Here is a 22,356-nt window from a genome sequence, read left to right as displayed (position 1 = left end):
AGTTCCCTTCAATGTCTATCAATAGGCATTATCATCATTATATTGGTGATAAGAAACCAAGACTTAGTTAGACAATGGACTGGAATTTAAGCTCAGCTTTATCTAATTCTAAATATCTCATTTGTTCTATGTCCCACATGGCCAGATACCCATGGATGATATGCCAGGTGCCAAGAAAACTTACTTGGTTTCTCTTCTTAATTCCTTTCTGCTTTAACCCAAGCTTACACATATACACATGATAGTGTGAGAAAGAAACTAAAAAAGAGTCAGCTGTTCTACATCATGCCCCCACCTTCAATTCCATCCTGTCTCCCAGCTCAATCATGATCAAGATGTTACCTTCTTTTAATTATAAGATACCCCGGGTCTTCACTTTCAGGCAACACTACCTAAAAATATCCAACAACCATCTGAAAAACTACCTATTTTGTGTACATCTAATATAGACATGTTAGTAAGTGGTACAATGCTAGTAAGTTGTAACTCACTGTAGAGAGGTTAAGTCATGTGGCCTATGCTCAGATCCCCACTCAGTTCTACTTACTAATTCAAGGGTGTTAGACCAGTTATTTCACTACTTACTCCAAACCATATAGCTGCTTCATCTATAAAAAAGGGATCACAGGAGTCCTATCTCACAAGGGGTGAGGTGTTAACGGTGTAATCCATGAAAAACATTTAGAACAGAGTTTAGAAAACAGTAAGAGCTTCACAAATGTTGGCTCTCAGATGTGGTCATGGATGGGTTCACACACAATGACACATCTTATTTTGAATTTTATGAAAACTCTTTATGGAGCAAACCTAATATTTACAAGTTAAAATTGGTATCCTTAGAAACAGATGTCTATAAACTCTTCCTGATATGGTAAATGCATTGGAATTTAGATTACACTGCTTCTTTCACAGTGGAAAATTAAAAACTCAAGCCAATCCTATCACATGACACCCTCCCAGGTATAGTCTGCGTTACATTTTCTTTGACAGAATCTGCAGTATATAACCCATCCACCATCCACCTCTGTCTCCTCCAAACTCTGCCTAGATTGGATATTGTGCTTGAAGCTAATAATTGATAACAATTCCCTAAGCATTTCTGGTAGAAACTCTCATTGTATAAATCCAAAGCTGATCCTCCCACTCCTGGGTCTTACTAACTGGAATACATTCAGCATGGACTTATGCTTGGAAGACTTTTTACACTTTAATTTCATTTTTCCCTGTCATTCATTGTTCTGTATTTTTGCCTAGCAGTCAAGAATCTTTTGTTATAAATAAGAGAACGTCAAGCAATTGGTTTAAAAAACAATAAAGACAGATAATTGTCTTGCATGGCAGAAGAACGGGGCTTCACATTCCCAGGATTGGTTTCAAGCTGCAGGATTCCCCCAAAGTCCCACTTGGGTCAATTCCTCTTCCGTGTTATCGCAGCATGTGTTACTCTCAATCTCACACACAAGTGGTATGAACAATCCCAAGAATATTCAACGTAGTCAATGTTCTCGAATATTACCGAAAAATATAAAGTACAAGTGAAAAAAAAAAGACTGATTAAATTCAATTCACGATACAGCTAGTACTATGAGTATCTTTTGTAGCATGTAATAGCTGCGTGACTTGGAGAAAACTATTTAACCATTCTAGGCATCTTCTTGCTCATCTGCCAAAGGAGGATAAATGTTCCCAAATCATCATTAAATGCCTCACTTAGCACCTGTCACATGCAGACATTTAATAAATGAATGAAGCAAACACATGATGAATGTGTGAAGAAATATGTAATGCATTTTAGTTCTTTAGTCTTACATGCCTGAATATAACCTGACAGTCCTAGCTTTTCATAGAAGTTTAAATTGATGGCATTTCAACAGGGAGAAAGTAGGATTTGTCTGATGCAGTCGTAGATATTTGCCCTTCCTGTGTACTGATGGACTCGGCTGATCCAGGCATGCCGACGTGTGAATAAGCCTTAGTGTCATATGTCTCCTGTTCACCTAAATCCGTCTGAAAGGCAGAGCCAGACAGCTGAGTCATTCTCTAACAATTGCCAACCAGGGATGACTTTTCCAAGTCAGACAATACTCTTCCTTGGTCACCCCTCTTTTATTTTTCTCAAAGAGCATCGCAGACTATATGGATTATTTTCCATCCATTGTGTCATTAAGCTTTGATTCCAAATGCTCAGAAGGTGCACAATCTTTGGAAAAGGTCAAACCTTAAGGGAGAGGCTGGAACAAAGACTCAATTATGGGTGATGGCGCTAAAAGACACAGAAGGCAGAAAGCACACACAAGCAAGAACCAGAACAGGCCACTGCTCCTGCTGAACTTGTCATTGAGATGTGAGTGAAAGAGAACAACTAAGACTCCCCAGTGAAAAACCGAACTGTCCATGTCCAGAATCACACTAGCATTTGCTCCAATTTTCTCACACATAATTGCTACCCCCATGGCTCCACTCATCTTTTCTTGGAGACAAATATACATTCAGTTTCTCCAGGACTCAGCCAAAAAACCCAGCTGCCAGAAACATCCTGGCCTGTGGCCTTTCTGGAACTACTTCTCTGCTACTTACTTGGTTCTGTCAGGCCTGGAAAAGGAAGGAAAAGAGGACTCACATTGTGAAAAAAAAACAAGCTGTAAGAACCAATGCTCAAATACTGTATCAGCGCTAATTAAATTTCCTTGCAGTAACATTTATCTATTCTTAACTACAACCCCACTTTGGTGAGCTTCACTTTCATAATGTTGCCAAAAAGTATTGATTCAATAGAGCTCTTCTTCTGTATTTATGAAAACATGGCCACAGTTGGGAACTTCGTATATACAGCAAATCCTAATGCTTTGTCTTAATTTACCTGCAGAACTAGTGGCTGAAAGATTACCTTTAAGATCAAGAGATTGTGTAGTTCATCCAGACTACAATAGTACTTAAAATAAAAAATGAAAATAGACTCTTTATTCATATTCAAGAAAGTAAAACAACAGTTTCATCTATGGTTTTACAGAAAACACATGGAGATGATGGAAATTGTTTTAAATAGGTGGATTTGAGAAAGGAAATGAAGTTTGCTAAAGTGAATTACTTAAGACAGTCACCATAAATCAGTGTTTACTTGCAGACTTTCAGAAAATTAGCTCACTGTTCATTTTATGTGATGAGTTGTTAATATTACATGAAGTAACAAATTGGCATCACAACTAAACAGACTCCAAGCAGTTATCATAAAAAGAATGATGGGAATCTTCACAAGAAGTTAGATTTTCACTGACAAATGATTATTCTGCATGATGTGAAATTAGTCATTACTGCTTTCTGGTCAGAGACACTTTCGTCTCCACTTTAAATGTCATCATTACACAAATCTTATTTATTATAATCGTGAGAGAAATTCAATTTGTTAGAATGACAGTCTCTTATATTATTCTGTTTTTTTTCTGAAACCTTAGAAATTTTGCATTTACCTAAATGAAGAACTGATGTGTGGATCCTACAACCATTCCAGTGATGCAAAGCCCCTGCCCCCCGCCGCCCACATTGTTTTTTTTTTAAGATTTTTTTATTTATTCATGCATGCAAGAACTTGGGTGTAGGTCAGAGGTGTGGGGGTGGGGGATGGTGGTGAGAAAATTCACCAGAGACAGAGTGGGGAGCAGAACAGGCAGATCTACTGAAATACACTGCTGAGGGGAGCAGCGGGCGAGACAGGGGAGGTCTGCTGTGCCATGTGGGTTAGCTCCTTGGCCAGGATCAAACTCATGCTACAGTGGCTGGTAATAGCTTGATAGCGCTGAGACTTTAACCCCTGCACCACCAGGGAGGCCCCCAACAACATTCTTGATGTGGGTGAAGCTGCTGGGTGCCCAGCCAAAGGTGCCACTGTCCCCTAGTCCCTTCATTTCTGTATCCCTTACTTCATAGTGTCAATTAATAATCACATTCCCTACCACCCTGCAAAAAAATAAAGCAAAATAAAACCCATAGCAAATACCAGCAGTCTCTGTTGACTCAGGAAGGCCTATTAATGATTGGAAATTTAAACAAGAGCTATAGTCATTTATTGAAAATGGAAATTGAATGAATTCTTTTTTTTTTAATTAATAAATTTTATTTTTATATTCCCCATACAATTGCAATCCCCCCATTCTGACCCCAATCCCTTCCATTGAGGTAAGCAGGGGTAATTTGACCCATGTCTCATAAAAAGAGTTTCAAATTTAAATGTTTATTCTCCCTAAATTATTTTTATCTTCAAATCTACCTTATTATGGATTGAATTGGGCCCTCCAAATGAATATGTTAAAGCACTAACCCCATGGTGGCTCATTTGGAGATAAGACCTTGAAAGTGTTCATTAAGGTTAAATTATAGCACAGGTGTGGAGCCCTTATCCAATAGGACCGGTGTCCTTCTAAGAAAAGGTAGCAACCAGGATGGGCACACAGGGGAAAGATCACATGAGAACACAGCAAGAGGCCAGCATGTGCCAGGACCAGGACCTCACCAGAAACCAACAAGGCTGCCACCTTTATCTTGGCCCTCCAGCCTCCAGAACTGTGAGAAAATTAAATTCTATTGTCTAAGTCTCCCCGTCTGCAATATTCTGTTATGACAGATAGATTAGTGTAAACTGTAGCCACAGAAGATAACCTGGCATATTAAAAAAAAAAAAAAAAAAGCTTGAAGCTCTCCAAGTACCTGTTCATTTATGAAAGCACCTTGCCTGAAGTCAATAATAGCAGTAACAGTGATTTATTGAGCTTGTTTTCCCTATGAACACTTTTCTAAATATTTTAATTTCATAAAGTGTTCTATCATTACCTGTTTTACAGATAAGAAAGTGAGTCAAAGACAATATAAGTAACAGATCAAAATCAAACAACATGGACCTCCCTGGTGGCCTAGGGGTTAAATCTCAGTGCAATCCCCCTATGGCCCGAGTTCCATCCCCAGCCAGCTAACCCACATGTGGTGCAGCAGACCTGTCTAGCCCGCTGCTCCCCACTCTGTCTCTGGTGAATCATCTCAAACCCCGAAGCCACACCTCTGGCCTACACCTCAGTTCTTCTATGCAAAAAAGAATAAAATTTAAAAAAATTCAAATAACTCGCTTCAAACTTTATAACTGGTAAAGTGGGCTGAATAACAACATGCTGATAAATCCTATTCCTGGGGAAAGTTACAAGTGTATCATGGAGCATTTGTGAGTTTAAAATCTAATAATTACGCTCACTAAAACTTATATAATGGTACCATGGGATGTCACTTCAAAAAAAACTAATAAGTGAAAATAAAAGCATTTCTTTAACAGATGTGAACCAATTTAAGATTTTTCACTTATTAATTGATCTTATCTCTGGAATTCTCAGAAAAGAAGATAAAAGGACATTATAGGAAAGTTGCTATGACATATAGTGAGTTGTAGTCATTTAAGTACATTTATCTAAACAGGAGGACATTGTTTACATTTGGAAACATTTATAGGAAAACATTCATAAAGATTGATTTTTGACTTAAATCATTAATAATCACTTTTTTTTATTTATTTGGTGATTCTTATATGCATCTGCTTTAAAGTTGAGAAAAGTTCAAACTTTTCTTTTGAATCCCACAATGGGTTTAGCCACCAACATAATTCCAGGAGATAGGAGAGCTGCTAAAAGCTTATTTTTAACATCAGCAAGTAAAACTCTAACTAATGATGATCTTTCTGTGAAGCACTTGCTTAGAAGCTTCCATAACTTTGATTAATATTTAAACACTTAGGACTTTAAAAGCAAATTTACAAGCTGAAATTACTAGAACTACAATAAATACAGGTACATGTTACTGCTTTATTTTCTACATCAGCTAAAAAGAACAGCCATTAGGAACAGCAAGTACAGGAAATAGGAATTTTGTCTTCAGAGTTTAAATTTTCATTGACTTCTAGAGGCTTATATAGGAGGAGTAACAGTATGACCTCTTGGCTTACAGGTCCTGGAGCTGTATCATCTGCATTTGCTGCGGCCTTACCACCCACTGGCGGTGTAACCTCTGGCAAGTTACTTCTCCTTTCAATGTCTTTATCTCCTCATCTGTAAAATGGAGTAATAGTGGTATCTATTTCATAAGATTTTTGAATACACTTGCAGTGAGTGAATTACAACAGGTAGAATGAAAAAACACATCTTAGCAGACAGAAAATATTCCATGTGGGTAGGCAATTAATATTTCCTTCAAGGATAATATTTAAATAAAGTCATGTTTCTATGTGAGTCATCCATTCATTGAATAAATATTCATTCATTCAATAAATATTTAGGCCCTGCTATCACCAGGAACTGGGCCTGAAAGAGTTAAATAATTTATCGGGGCTGTGTTCTTGAAGACCTAGCATTATAGAGGGAGCAAACAGGCACATAAATCATTGATAGGTGCTTTCTCCTGTGCTATCTATTAAGGCATGGATCTGGGAAATCGAGATGAGTTCTGGGAAGGCCTCTCTGGAAAGGGTAATGCTGGAGCTGAGTTTTGCAACTTTGATGACTCAGACTTAGTTAGGAGAGGAGATAGAAGCAGCTGTTCCTCATAGAGGAAATAATAATATGGCAAAGATATAATGGCCTGAAAAGTTTGCGAAACTAAATATAGTTGCTAGATGCTTCAGAAGTGCACATAAAGGAGTCAGCTTGGAGGAAACCAAGCTGAGAATTAAAAACCGACCCCAGGACTTCACCATTCCTAGTTTTCTATAGCCTCGTGGTGGCACCTTTCTCTGCAATCAACGCTTCAATTCTGACTATGAGGGGTAAAAAGAAGTCTAATACTTTTGCTGTTGTCCATATTGGGTCAACAACCCAATAAATATCCAGGTCAAAGTCACCTCAATCCAAGGCATATGGTTAATTGGACCAGATCCAAAACATGCTAATATTGTAATGGACTAATCTCACCTGCCGTTGAAAATATTTTAATTTGCAATATAAAGATGAGTCAGAGTATTAGTCTAGAGAGCATTAGATGATATTTAAAATTAAAGCTTGGTATTAAATAGTCCCAGGAAAGGCAGTAAAATTCCACATCTGTTTAAAGAATACACATTGTCTAAATTATGGGGATGAAAAATTTCAAACTAAGTGTGAAGCAGCTTCAATTCATAATGGCTATTTATGACTGTTCTTTTGGTGCATACAGAATGATTTAGTTTGTGGTGCGAAGAAAACCTAAGTAACTGCAGGAGAACTCAGGATGGGAAAACTCAGGATGGGAATTAAGCTGGGTTTATGTTAAGTCAGGAAGGGCATCTCTTCAGGTGGGTGTACATCGACAATATTAAAATGAATAATTTACTCCACTCTGACCTGAAGTAAACTGACTGTTTTATGCCTAAGGAAGAATAACATGGGGCTTTGTAACACTTTACCCTGATTGCGTGTAATGTTCATTGATCAAACAGCAAGCAGTGTGTAAATCTGCTCCCTAGCAATAGACTCATGCAAGGTGTCGATTAAAAATGACTGAGCAGAAATTGGAACATGATTACCAAATCCATAGTCCCCAACAACAGCACAGACTCACACATTTCTACTTTCTTGGAAAAAAATTAACCCAGTGAAATAGCCTTTGAAAAATTGTAGGGTTCATTTTATGAGATATTTATGAGACAATTTTTTTTTTCCTTAAGAAAAAAGATGAGTTCCTAACTGACAGCCTGGAGAATCCCACCCATGCCACATCTAATTTCCCACGCTTCTCCAAATGAACAAAAACTTGCTGTGTGCTTGCCTGCCTACCTCAATGAACACCAAACACTCTAAGGCAGGGACTGACTCCTATCACCTCATTTGACACTTCTGCAGCCACATCTTGCACTTCAACCTTTAATAATACATGTTAAATGAATAAAAGGGTGAGAAAGATCTTTCAAGTGAACTGGAACATCTCTACTCAGTTTCTTAGAATAGTATTTCCCAAGCATTTTCGAGTAAGACAGAAGGCATGGCAGAGGAAAAGACTGGCATTCTGTTTACCTGAGGCAAATGCCACAGGTCTCAGCCAGGGAGGGGTAGTTACTGCAAGAGCACCCGTTGACCACACACCAACATACCACACCCACACTCGGAAAAATACCCCCCAACCTACAACTTAGATCTAGAAGCACCCCAGCAAGCTAAGCAGCTCTGGTGTAGAGCACAAAATTTGATAGCTGAAATCTCACCTTCCTGATTTCTCATCCATCTTCACTCACTGCAGGCAACTCTCATGACTTAAAGGTGAGGTTCTGGGCCTCCCTGGTGGCACAGGGGTTAAAGTCTCAACACTATCAAGCTATCGGCAGTCACTGCAACACAAATTCTATTCTGGGCCACGATGCTGATCCACACGGTGCAGCAAACCTCTCCAGTCTTGCCCACTGCTCCCCTCAGCAGTGTATTTTAGAAAGTGTATTATATTCAACAGTGTAATGTAAGTAGATTGTATTGTATTCAGAGTGTATTGTAAGTAGATCTGCCTGCTGTGCTCCCTATTTTGTCTCCGGTGGGTCTTCTCACACCATGCACCTCTGGCTTACACTCCAGTTATAATATGCATAAATAAAAATATAACTTTTAAAAAAATGCAATAAAGGTTAGGTTCTTTGGTAACTATGGTGGCATATTTGATTCACTGGTGGGAACAGTCAGCAGGTACAGGGTCTGGTGCCCTCCGGACCATGCAGAGATTAGCATTGGCACATCCTTGTCAAGTGGAAGATTGCTTATATATGAAAAGGCGCTGAGAAGCCATGTGCAACTCTTTTTTTTTTTTTATGATTTCTTTATTTTTATACAAGAGCTGGGGCATAAGCCAGAAGTGTGGGAGGGTGAGAGGATTCACCAGAGACAGAGCAGGGAGCAGAACAGGCAGACTGACTGAAACACACTGCTGAGGGGAGCAGCGGGTGAGCAGGAGAGGTCTGCTTCATCATGTGTGTTGCTCCCTGGCCGGTTGGGAATCCAGCTGCGCTGCAGAGGCTGCAAACAGCTTCATGGGCATTGCACTCAACCCATTGCACCACCGGGGAGGCCTTACCCTATGCAACTCTTGTCGGGATCTTGTTGCAATAAATTGCAAATACATTCTCCTCACATGTGAAGTGATGCCATCTATTGTAAGCAGGTTGACTGTAATTTCTCTTATACACCAGGGCATCAATGAGAGTGAAATGAGGTGCAGTAAGAAATACAATAGGATAATAGGCTAACCTCATGACTTTTTCAGCAATACCATCCCCCAAATTACAGTGAGGATTCCTGAAAAGGCTGAAATGTGAAATGTTTCTTTCAGTGCCATCAATATTTTTGGCGGTGCCATACTAGAAACTACGTTTTTTATTTGGGGTATTACCCACCTTTTGGAGGGAAACAATCAACATCTTTATGTTGTTCTAAGCAGGTGAAGCACAAGCAGGTCAACTTGGCCTTGTCATTCAGACTTGCCTGGGCCAGACCAGAGACATAAGGAAGCCGAGGTTGTGCAGGCTAGAGGCAGGTATAATAGATAGCTACACTCAGTTTCCAGAGGCAGAATGTTAATGAATTTAATAGTGACCTGTGATCAGCTCAGTGAAGCAAGATGGTAGAGTCCATTCCCCAAGACAGTGGTTTGCTGTCTTCCAGGGTCCATTTTCCCACCTGATGACCAAAATTGTTTCTGCCTCCTTAACTTCCAAGACCAAGTCTACGTCCATCCCCAAGGATCTGTGAGCAACCTTTCATCAGCACCCTTTTATAAATTTCCTTTATGCTTCAATTAGCTAGAGTTGGTTTGTTTCTTCCACTTACAACTTAGATCTAGAAGCACCTTAATAAAGTAAAATTAAATGTAGATAAAACAGCCAAGGAATGGAGTGTTATGTAAGTTGTTTATAGTCACATAGCTAGAAAGGAAACCAAAAGAAAAGTCAGATCACTGTTTCCGGTTTCGAGAGTTTTGTACTCAACACAGGTCCTCGTGCACCTAAAATACTCAATAAACATGAGCTCAATTTATTATATTTTGCATTCTCTTTCTATTTTTCTAGCAAGACATGCCTTCCAAGGGACCACAATTTTAAACTGCTGATTTATGAAAATGTTCTTACATGATACAGTATAATTATTCAAACAACGGTTTAAGGGAACTTTATAATTATAGTTAAAAAGCTAAGGAAAAAAACCAAAATCTTGCAAATTCCATCTATAGCAGAAAAGACTTATTTTTCTCAGAAAATAAGAACTAAAATTAAGCAATGTGCTGAAAAGGGTATCACATCATACAGGTATTAAGTGACTAAGAGCCTGATCTTTTTCTGTAGAGGAATTTAGTGGTTTCAGAAACAGAACATTTTGATGATGTGGTTTGATTGATAGAATTTAGCAAGCACGGGGTATTTATTTCTGTGGGAAGAAATGCCACTGGGATATTCTTTTCTGTCTGTGAAACACATACTTTCATTATGATTTTTTTTAATGATTTATTATGAGTGAGTCCATTTCATTAAGTAGATCTTCCAAACTGGCATATCTTTCCAGTAGATAGTTTTAAAGTACATTTGTTTCTGTCTACAATACCGCATCTTCGTTCTCTTTGACTTCTCCACTTATTATATATCGGATATGCCAGCCACTTCACAAACTTTTGCCAAAATACCTTTCATGGCCTAGGCAGTGAGTATATGGAAATGAATTTGTTAGTGCTGCTCCCAAACCACCTGGCCTAGCTTTGCAGAGACCGACAAATGATCTGAATTTCTCAGCTTTTAAAACCAAGAAGGCAACACTCAAGTTCAGAGCATCAGCCCCAGCTGCATTTTCCATTCTGGCCCTGGGCTCCAGGAAGTCCATGAGTTCGCAAAGCTGCCAGGATATATATTCACAAACTTGAAACTTGAGTTGCCACGGAGCAGCTCAATGGAAGTCTCCTTAGACTTCTAAAATCCTCCAGCATCAGCAAAAAGGGGAACACAGGACCATTAAACAAATTAGTTTGAAATCTGTTTTGAGACCAAGAAACTGTTGTCACACATCTGGAAAAAAGGTATAGGGTGAGTCTGGGAGGTGGGGAAGAGGCTAGAAAAAGGGAAATATTAATTGAGCTGATCAAAAAAAGAGAGAGAGAGAAAAATATCAAGCTAGCAGATATTGCTTTATTTGCAGAAATGGAGAACATGGCCTTTGCCAGAGAAGACACCTTCCAAGCCTCAAATTGTTGCACAAGCGCTTGCCTGACTCCTCCCCATTTATTATTCCCTGTTCACCCTCAGTAAAACCTCTGCCTTGCCTGACTCCTCTGCTTGTCTTACTGATAGGGCAGCCAGGTGGAAATAACTTTAGCCCAAGGGCACCTCTTCCTGGTCTGCTTATTCTGAGTCCCACATCTTTTGTCAGTTGACACCAAATTATACAATGTTCCTACCTGATGTTTAGTCAAGCTTTGTGACCCAGGCCACACTGATGACAGCCATCTGGTGCTAATGACAGTGTGGACCTTAGAACTTGAATCCAGGTCCGGTCCCTCATCTGCTTATTGACTGTAGTTGTCTTTGCCTAAGATTCCTTACATGTGAGGTAGGATAGTAATGCTCTACCTTACAGTGTTAATGTGTATTCCTTATGTTAGCCTACATAAGGGAGTTTTTACTAATTACATAAATAATTTAGTGAAAAATATTAACACAAAATTAGCAAAAATGTATTTACATTAAAATGTCATTTAACTACAGTTGGTCGACTCCATCAATGGCACAGTAGTTGATTTCTGATATATAAAACCAGTCCTAATGCAATATGTAAGACATTAGCTGTCATTTCCTCTGAACCTTGAGGGTAGAGGACTGGGTCCTGAGAAAGACAGCAAAAATGCAACAACCCATGTCAACTGTGTAGTGCTTCCTAATAGTTAGGAACCCATTTTAACCAGGTTGTTAGTGCAACACCTGGTATAAAATTGGAGTTGTGCAAATATTGACTCTCAGTATCATCTATCATGTTTGCCCCATGAATTTTTACCCCCCTCCCCCCATCCTCCTCTGCATGGTTCTTACTATGAATTAGAAATGCTTCTCCATCACAGTGCCTCGATTTTTCCAGATTCCTTACAAGTTCACTGTCAAGCATTCATTCTGCTCATACTCGCCTCAAAATGCTGACTGACTCACAGGAAATGATTCTCTTCCCTCTTAGCCTCATACTGTGTGGGGAGTTAACAAGAAATGGGCTCCAGAGAATTTTGGAAGATGATGGAAATATTTGAAAGTTAATAGTTATGGCTGCACACTCAATACAATTTTTATTTTAAGATTTATTTATTTATGCATAGAAGAATTGGGGTACAGGCCAGAGGTGTGGAGGTAAGAAGATCCACCAGAGACAGAGTGGGGAACAAAACAGGCAGACTGACTGAAATACACTGCTGAGGGGATCAGTGGGCTAGACATGGAGAGGTCTGCTGCGCCATGTGGGTTAGCTCCCTCGCAGACTGACGATGGAACTCATGCTGCAGAGGCTACAGATAGCTTCACAGTGCTGTGTTTAACCCCTTGCACCACCAGAGAAGCCCTCGATACAATTTTTAAAGATCATCATCTTGGCTTGATCACCGCCTCTTTGGTGAGCTGTTGGTTCCTATGAGCTGGCTACTAGCTGGCCACTCATAGGCAACTGTGACATATTCGCTATCTGAAAAACACCACAGAGTATTCCTTGACTACCTATGGAGTATAGCTCGTATCACCAGGCAGTCCTGGGAAGGCGTAGGCCATTGTTGACCTGATTACGTGCCTATCTCCTGGTGGTCTCCGGGAAATCTCTGCCTGTGATAACATCAAATAGTCTGCTGACGCAAATATCTCTTGACTCAAATGTCTCTTGACGTATGGACACAATGTCCCCTTCCCTGTTCCTCGTAAAACTTTGTCCCACATTCCAATCCCACCCTCCGGACCTTACTATTCATACCATTGTTGCATGATCAGCTTTTACTAGCCTGTGTGCTTTCAATAAATGGCACAAGAATTTCTGCTCTAACAGCAGAGTCTTGCCTTGTAACCTGCTCCAAGATTGCTGTGTCCCTCATCTCGTTCACACCGCAAAGGGGCAAAAAAGTTCCTGTTGCAACAGTAGCCTAGGGGTTAAATCTTAGCACTATCACCACTTCAGTGTGAGTTCCATCCCCAGCCAGGGAGATAACCCACATGGCACAGCAGACCTCTCTTGTCTCACCTGCTGCTCCCCTCAGCAGTGTATTTCAGTGTATTTCCACTCTGTCTCCGTTGAATCCTCTCACCCCCTACACCTCTGGCCTAGACCCCAGTTCTTCTAGGAAAAAAAAAAAATCGACTTGGCTTCTTACAAAGTTATATCTCCATTAAGTTGAAAGAAAAAGACATGTTTTTTAAAAATCTCTTTATATACTTTAGGGAAAAGGAGGCATAGAGCTATAGTTAGTCAAGAAAAGGAATTGAATAAGTGCTACATTGTTCTATTTCTCTAGTAGTTCTTTGTTTTGCTTTAGCTTTTGGCTAGCTCAGTTATTTATTTTAGAAATAATAACACCATTCCCTGGTTACTAAGAATCATAGGGCAAAAGAAATCTTTCAGTATTTCTGATATCTATAGTAGGATATTTTCTAGATTGAAGAGCAGGGTGAGTGGAGAGGGTACTTGGGTATAGATTTGAGAAATTTAGAACTTGCCACCATTTTGCTGAAAGAGACAAGAAAACTGTAGGTGTGTCAAAAAGTAACAAGACAGAACTGGGTCTTACACAATTCTCTAACTGCTTTGATTTCATTCAATGAAAAGAGCCTTAGGAAAGCTGTTATGACTAGAAGCAAAGCTGAGTTTAGCAACACCTTTACTTCTTTGAATAACAAAATTCACTATAACCAAGTGGAGATGGTCTGTACACAATAGAGAAAAAAAGAAGATAAAAGGAGGAGAAAATACAAATTGCATCATCTAACAAATGCCTAATCAGAGTAATAATAAGCTTAATAATGAGCTTCCAGTTTCATTTTTTGCCAAGAGTTTCACTTCAAATGTCAATCTCACGGAAATATTTCAGCCTATCTTCTTTTGTGTTGCTATTTCTAATTGCATCATGGCTAATTCTTTTTTTTTTTTTTTTTTTAAAGATTTATTTATTTATTTATTTATCCATGCACTGGGTACAGTCAGAAGCGCGGGAGGGTGAGAGAATTCACCAGAGCCAGAGCGGGGAGCAGAGCAGGCAGAAGGATGGAAGTACACTGCTGAGGGGAGCAGCGGTGGCAGGAGAGGTCTGCGCGCCATGCGGGACCCTCCTCCGGTGGCTGGGGATCGAACCGGCGCTGCAGAGGCTGCGGGTAGCTTCTGCAACCCAGCGCTCAACCGCTGCGCCACCGGGGAGGCCCATCATGGCTAATTCTTGATAGGTTCAAAATAAGCCTTGTTTCCTCTGCTGACCCTGACACTGGCAGAATAGGAACTGGTCATTATGAATGGCAATGACAGAAACTCCAAGGTTAGAGACTAGAATACCGCGTGTCAGCAGTGCATCTGACGCAGTAACCACAGAGAAATCTTGCAAATGTCATTTCCTTTTTAGAAATTTCAAAAGATAGGAGATTTAGGGTATATTTTAAAGGACCAGTGAATTGATTCATGGTTTCCTCTCCTCTTTGAAGCCTAATTTTATTCAGCAATAAATTGTTGAGCTACTTAACACTCCATAAGTGACCTCATTTGTGGCATCTAATCAAGACATATGCTGCTGAATAGTACCCAGGGTTGACAAGTATGTTTTTAAAAAGTTGAAAGTTGGGGGCTTCCTTGGTGGCACAAGGGATTAAGTCACAGTTCTATGAAGTATCTGCAGCCACTGCAGCATGAGTTCGATCCTGGGCCAGGGAGCTGACTCACAGGGCATGGCAGACCTCTCCTGTCTCACCCGCTGCTCCCCTCAGAAGTATATTTCAGTCAATCCACCTGTTCTGCTCCCCACTCTGTCTCTGGTGAATCCTCTCACCCCCTGCACCTCTTGCCTGCACGCCAGTTCTTGTATGCATAAATAAATCCTTAAAAAAAAAAAGTTGAATGCTGATCCCAAGTGCCTGTGGGTCTCTGAGGTCTCTGGGAAAAATCAGATTCACACTTGGTTTGGTCGAAACAGGAGGAGACTCAGATGAGGACCCACTGAGAATGTGCCAAGGTGTTCAGGTGGCTGTTTTTACTTTATTAAGAGCAGTGATAAGAACAGATCTTGTCTTCCCTAGAAAAAGATTGGCCTCTCAGACCTGTAGACGTGAAGGTACCAAGATACCAGGTTTACTCCCAGTTAATGTTTACCTGAATTATCGATTGCCATGTGGGTTACAAAACAGCTGGCAACTCCATTTGTGATGCTTTTTCTTTGAGGTACAAAAGCTGAGCTATAAATCCCAACCTGAGAGGATTTCTTTCATCTTTTCTACTTGTGAAATGTGCCTCTTCAACAGAACCAACCCTGGGTCATTTTAAATCAATTACAAATAAATCTGTGGTACTTTTTCTTTCTTTCATTGAAAGAGAAATTGCCATTTTAGGAATTAACTTTGTCTCTGGCATACCTTTTTCTAAGCTGCTCAACTGTAACTTTCCTTATTTCTTTCACAAAGTGATTGGGGTATTAAAAGTTTACTGGATGTTAGGATGCCCTGAGGGTCCCCAATGTCAAACCACATGGTGGGTTAGAATATTTCAAAAACTCATGCAGATGTTAACAACCAACATAAAACCAATGAATGACAAAATGAAGTGTTTAGGACTTTGTGATTTTATTTCCTTTATTTTTTTTTTTCCTTGAAGGCCTTCTTACTAAAAAATAGTTTAGCAATATAAACCAATATTAGAATAAAACAGGAAATTAAAGTCCTATTAAAAGAATGAAATAAAGGTCTCAACTATTAGGGACAACAAAAATAATATTATCATCCACTTAACTTCGGAATTGAAGTTTCCTGGCAGGCAGCTGGGAAAAAAATGGGAATATAATAAATGATATATATTTTTGTTTCCCATAGAAGTCAACATAGCATTTATGTATGTATGTATGTATTTACTTATTTATATATCCAAAGGGTTGATTTTTTATAAAAGGGGAGAGAAAAATAAAGGACACTTGAACAACATAAATGGGCAGACAGAGCTGACCCCAAAAGGGACAGGTTTGCTAAAAGAGAAACCTGCAGGTCACAGGTGGGCAGAAGTGCTGTTGCCTACATAGCATGGATTTAAAAGAAATGTTTTTACAGGCATATTGTAAGACAGGAGGTCAATCTGAGGTATGTCACTTAATCATAATATATAAGTAAATTAATATCTATTCAAAATATATTTGAAAAAGGGGCCTCTATGGTGTTGCAAGGGGTTAAGCTCAGCACTATGAAGCTATCCGCAGCCACTGTAGTACGAGGTCGATCCCCAGCCAGGGTGATACCCACATGGTGCAGCAGACCTCTCCTGACTTGCCCGCTGCTCCCCTCAGCAGTGTGTTTCAGTATATCTGCCTGTTCTGCTCCCCACTCTGTCTCTGGTGAATCCTCTCACCCCCCTGCCCCTCTGGCCCACACCCCAGTTCCTGCATGCATACATAAATAATCTTAAAAGTGATCATCTCAGCTCACAGCTAAGTGCTATGAATACCACATAGTTCCATTCTTTGTGGTAGCATAAAAGAATTATAGAAATTTCCAACAGACACAAGAGCCCTGAAAAGACAGGATTAATTAAAGATTAACAACTAGGAAAAGCTTGGAAATTTCTTACAAGAGAGCAAGGGACACACAAAAGTGCAGTCAGATAGCCTCCTAGGGTCTACTGGCCTGTAAACCGGAACAGAATAAATGTATAAACCCACCCAGGATCTTGGCAACCTGTAGACACTGAAATCCACAAAGACAACTGGCTTCTTCTCTGTCGAAAGGATGAGTAACAAAACAAACAAACAAACAAACAAAGACAGGAAACCTCCATAGGGTGCTGCTTCCTTTCACTTACATTTACTTCCAAGTGTTTGGACTATCCATTCTGGAGGTTTTGACGAAACAACTCTGTAGCTCAAGCAAATTATCTGTATAAAAGCACAGTTTAAACTGACTCCAGGGACTCACAGTAACATGCCAATGTTTATCTTGCAGGTAAAAATCTAAGGGAGACCATCATAGTATAAGAGAGAGGTTATGTTCACAGGAATTTGATGAAATATCTCCCACCTTTGCAGACAGAGCACCTGCCAGATCAGGTGAGCAGAGCAAAGATGTTCTGCTACCTTTTGGAAGATTGTTCTCAGATCTGTTCAGTATTATTCTTGTTTTTCCTCAATTCCCTTTGCTGCAGAAATACCCCTGTGCCCTTTTCTACATTTTGAAAGTAAAACTTTTATTTTATCCTTTGAGGAAGCAAGCTCAAGTGCAAATGTTCCTCCAGGTCACCCGTCTAAGCCTTCTCTATTTAAACAGCTGCACATCAAACCACAGAAGCACCAAGATTCTCGCCTTGTTAACTGTGAGCCTCTGAGAAGCAAGTCCCCAAATGTCATAACATTTCATACTTAATCTACACACCAGATAAAAGAGAATGGGGAAGTTATCCCTCCTGTGTTTTAAAATATTTCCCTATTGTATTAAACACCATAATCATACTGATAAGTACCTGAACTCCCTATACTTTTTCTACCATGAATGTTTTATTCCAGAATACCTTACAAAAAATGATACTCCCCTCCCCACACACACACACACATACTCATGGGGGAGGGAGGTGTGGCCAAGCATTAAATTCTGTGTCTTTAACTGAGAGATGCTTTAAAATTCTGTATTTTTCATGAAGGGTGAGTTCTGAGATTAAACTGTTTCTCTGTTTAGATTCTAAGATATCATGTGCATTTATTAGCCCATCTGCTTCTGAAAATGGCACCCCAGGAGCCCCCAAGTTATGCTTTGAGTGATGCCCAGAAGGGGGTGGGGATATCAGATCCAGAGAAATTGTAGATCCTAGCAAGTATGTTGATGTTCCATGAAAATTAGTTTATGTTGGCCAAGCACTATTAAGTTTTTAAAATCTGTTCCGGCTGTTCACAAATCTGGGAAGTCAAGAGATGGAGACTTAGAACACTGACAGCAAAAGAGTCAAAGGAAAAATAAGCCTTCACAATCCCAACTGCAAGAATATCTATGGTTGAAAAGAAAAGCAGATTTGGAATGGTAGAGGAAACATGGTTTTTATACTTTTCTACATCAAAGAGCTGATTAAATATGAAATCATTCCAGGCAAGATCTGCCCAGGATGGTATAATTGCAAGCTCCTGACAAGGAAACTGAGATCAATAGTTAGAAGTTTTACACTGAAGATCAATATTTAGAAGTTTCGATTTCTCCTTGTGGAAATGTCTATGATGTCCTAAGACCCAAATTTTGGATGACTTTTCTGTTTTCTTTTTCTTCTGCTGAGAAAAAGTTGTGCTTGGAAATCACCATATTGGCTTCAGTAAAACCAGGAATAGGGGGCAAATGATTTACTGTTTATGTAATGTATGGGGATTTGCCAAATACTAAATATGTGGCTCCTAAGTAAAGATTAATAAATATACTACAAAATAATAGTCTAGAACCACTGAAAAATAATATTTCAATCAAAAAATATATTTGGACTTTATATGAACTATGGACACACACACGTACACACAAGTCCCTGTTATCATATAGAACTAAACTTTGTCTTTCCTTGCATGCTTCCTTATTCACATATTTTTAGTTTAGAATATATTTCTTGCTGCCCTGTTTTCTGAGTATCATTTCCATGAAGTTATCGGAATCTGTTAAACCGCTAACAGATTTTCTTTTGTTGTTATTCCTGTCTCCCAGCCAGAAGTTTATCTCAAATATACAGGGATAGAATAGGGTGACTTTTAAAGCAATAACTTGACTTAGCTATTCAGAAAGGCCTGTGCTCACATGTTTTGCTCAATAAATTCCCCAATGTGAAATAACCACTGCAAGTCCTTCATCCAATTTCTAGGCAAAAAAATGAAGATATTTGCTCTGGAAAAACATTGATCTATGTGAACCCTTTGCATATCAACCCAACTGGCAGTGATCTTTTACTTTTGATGCAGAAAGGCTTCTCATAATAAGTATCATCTTCTACTTATACAATTTATGTACACATTTTATTTTCTTTAATACATTGATAATCTCCCAGGGGCAATGACTATCTCTAGACTTATATATTCATTTATTTCATACCCAGTAGAGTCTCAATTTTGACAAACTTAAAATTACAAACAAATAGACCAAGGAAGGCATTAAATTCTCAAGAAGTATTTTCTCAGCTTCCATTAATTTTAGCTTTAGTCTATTTTTGATCTGTTGATTTGGTGGATGTTTTAAATGTAGACCAAAATACAGTATTAAAAGTTTTCTAAAACAAGAGAGGGGCGGAGCAACATGGCGGCGAGGAGACGCTGCGAGTAAGATCTCCCATTAAAAAAAGTTAATAGGGAGGAAAAGCGGCAGGTCCCAGTGAGAAGTGGGACACGGAAGATAAACGGGTGATGCCAGCGAACTGCCCAAAGAAGAAAGTGGCCATAAAAGAGGACTAGAAGGAGGGAAGCGCAGAACCCTGCTCCCCTCCCCCGCCCACAGAGGCGGCACTCTCCGACCGGCAGAGAGGAGGAAACAACAAACCAAAACGGCCCACAAGAACAAACGACGCAGCAAGCGGGACTGTGAGTGGAAAGGAACTATTGCAGCCAACACACCCGTGAACGGGAGCTGAGGCGAACCCTGCAGGATCCGCTGCGGCGGTGAGCGAACGGCTCCGGGTGCCATTAGAGAAGAACAAAGACCCCGGGAGACGCGCACACAGCCCGGGCTGCCGGTAAGCTTGTGCGAAAACGCAGCGCGCTCGGGGAGCTTGAAAAGCAAGTGCAGACCTGGATCGCGGCTGCCCAGGTCCCCGCGCCTGCGACCTAGGCTTGCGGGGAGACGACCTAGGCTTGCGGGGAGACGCGCGGAGGTCCTCACTGAGGTGAAGGTCCCTCCCTGAGTGAGCAGGAACCAGGCGCCCAGGCACGGGAGCGGTGCAAAAGGCGCCATTCCCTCGCCACTGAACTGGGCTACAGCCCGCGTCCTGGAACTGAGGGCTTTGAACTGAGACCCGGGGCACGAAAATTCGGGGCGTGGTTTCTCCACGACGGTGGGGCACAAGGCAGACACAGCACCCCAAAGCTGTTGAGGTGTACCCTACCATTCCCGCTCTGTTCTCTGTCCCACGGGGTGGGGGGAGGCGAAAAACAGCCCCCCAAGGACAATAGGAGAGATCTCTGGCGCCACCTAGCGACCAGGAAAAAAAAAGTCACTAACACCCTATAAAACAGGACATTTCTTAAGACTGCTTGAAAAGGGCAGAAGGTTTCTGGAGGACCCAGTGGCCAGCCGGGAAGTTATTCCACGCCAGGCCCCTTCCGACCAGCAGTCTGAGCCCACAGAGGGAGCAGGCACCCACGTCCGGGGCAGACCGGGTGCGCAGAAGAGTGTGCCTGAAACCGGAGGCGCAGGGACTGCATCCCGCTTCGCCATTTGAGAACAGGGACATTTCTTCAGTAAAAACTGCCTAAAACCAGCAGAAAGCTCCCCCAGAAGACAGAGATGGCTCCTGGAAGAGCCAGAGGGGAGCGGAGAAGTTCACCCAAGATGTCAGTCAGTCCGAGCAACACAGTGTCCCAACGCATACGACAAATTAGAAAACAGACAGTAGGGAGTAGAAGAACCACACGCAACCTAAAAACTCCTCAGGAAAGAAGCACACCACAAAAAGAAAACCACTCCCCAGATTGCAACGACAGCAACTTGGAAGAACTTCTGAGCCTTCCAGAAAGAGAATTTAAAATTGCCATGATTAAAAAAGTGATAGATCAGAAGAAGGAAATTGAGTCCCTAAAGAGGGAAGTAAGAGAAATGCAGGAGATCAAAGAATTAATGGAGGAACTAAAGAACTCTGGGAAAAGCAATGAAAGCAGAATAGATGAAATGGAAGAACGAATAAGTAATCTTGAAGACACAGAAATAAAAAGAACCAAAACAAAAAAGGAAAGAGAAGTACGAAGGAAAAAGAATGAAGAAAGACTTCGGGAACTATCTGACTCCATGAGGAAAGGAAATATAAGAGTTATAGGAATTCCAGAAGGAGAGGAGAGAGATGTAGGAACAGAGAAAATATTCATGGATATAATTGAAGAGAACTTCCCAAATGAGAAGAAGGAGCTGAAAATTGATATACAAGAAGCAAGAAGAACACCAAACTTCCACGACGAAAGGAAAAAACACAGCAAGACACATAATAGTAAAGCTCCCAAGAATCCAGGACAAGGAAAAAATAATGAAGCTGACAAGAGGGAAGAAACAGATAACATTCAAAGGAAAACCAATCAGGCTGACATCAGACTTCTCTGAAGAAACATTACGGGCAAGGAGAGAGTGGAGGGACATAGTCAACAGACTCCAAGAAACAGATGCCAACCAAGAATACTCTATCCCGCAAAGCTCTCTTTCCTCCATGAAGAAAGAATATGGACCTTCCCAGACAAAGAGAAACTCCGGAATTTCATTGCGACTAATCCCCCACTCCAAAAAATACTACAAGGAATCCTAAAGCCAGAACCTCAGAGGGACGAATAACAACGAAAGAAGACCAGAAAAAAAAAAAAAAGTTATTAAAAGAATAAATAAATAAAATCAAAGGAAAGACAAACATAATGGCAAATACAGATGCTAACATATCAATATTAACTCTAAATGTAAATGGACTAAACTCTTCAATAAAAAGACACAGAGTTGCAGCCTGGATTAAGAAACAAAACCCAACCTTTTGCTGTCTCCAGGAAACACATTTAGCTACAAAAGATAAAAATAGGCTCAAAATCAAAGGATGGAAAACAATCCTACAAGCAAATGGGCCAAAAAAGAAAGCAGGAACAGCTATACTTATATCAGATAAAACAGACTTCAAACTCAAAAAAATAAAAAGAGACCCCAATGGTCACTACATTATGATTAAGGGGACAATACTTCAAGAAGAAATAACACTCATTAACATATACTCACCAAACGAAAGAGCACCAAAATATATCAGACAACTGTTGTCCTCTCTGAAAACAGACATCAGAGAAAACACATATGTAGTGGGAGACTTCAACACACCACTATCAACAATGGATAGATCAACAAGACAAAAAATAAGTAAAGAAACTAAAGCTCTAAATAAGGACCTAGAGCATTTGGGCTTAACAGACATCTATAGAACACTAAACCCAAAAAAAACGGAGTACACATTT

The sequence above is a fragment of the Talpa occidentalis genome, unplaced genomic scaffold (assembly GCF_014898055.3).
Source record: "Talpa occidentalis isolate TD23 unplaced genomic scaffold, MPIMG_talOcc4v2.1 talOcc4.11, whole genome shotgun sequence".
Classification (NCBI taxonomy): domain Eukaryota; kingdom Metazoa; phylum Chordata; class Mammalia; order Eulipotyphla; family Talpidae; genus Talpa; species Talpa occidentalis.
This window is presented reverse-complemented; position numbering follows the sequence as displayed.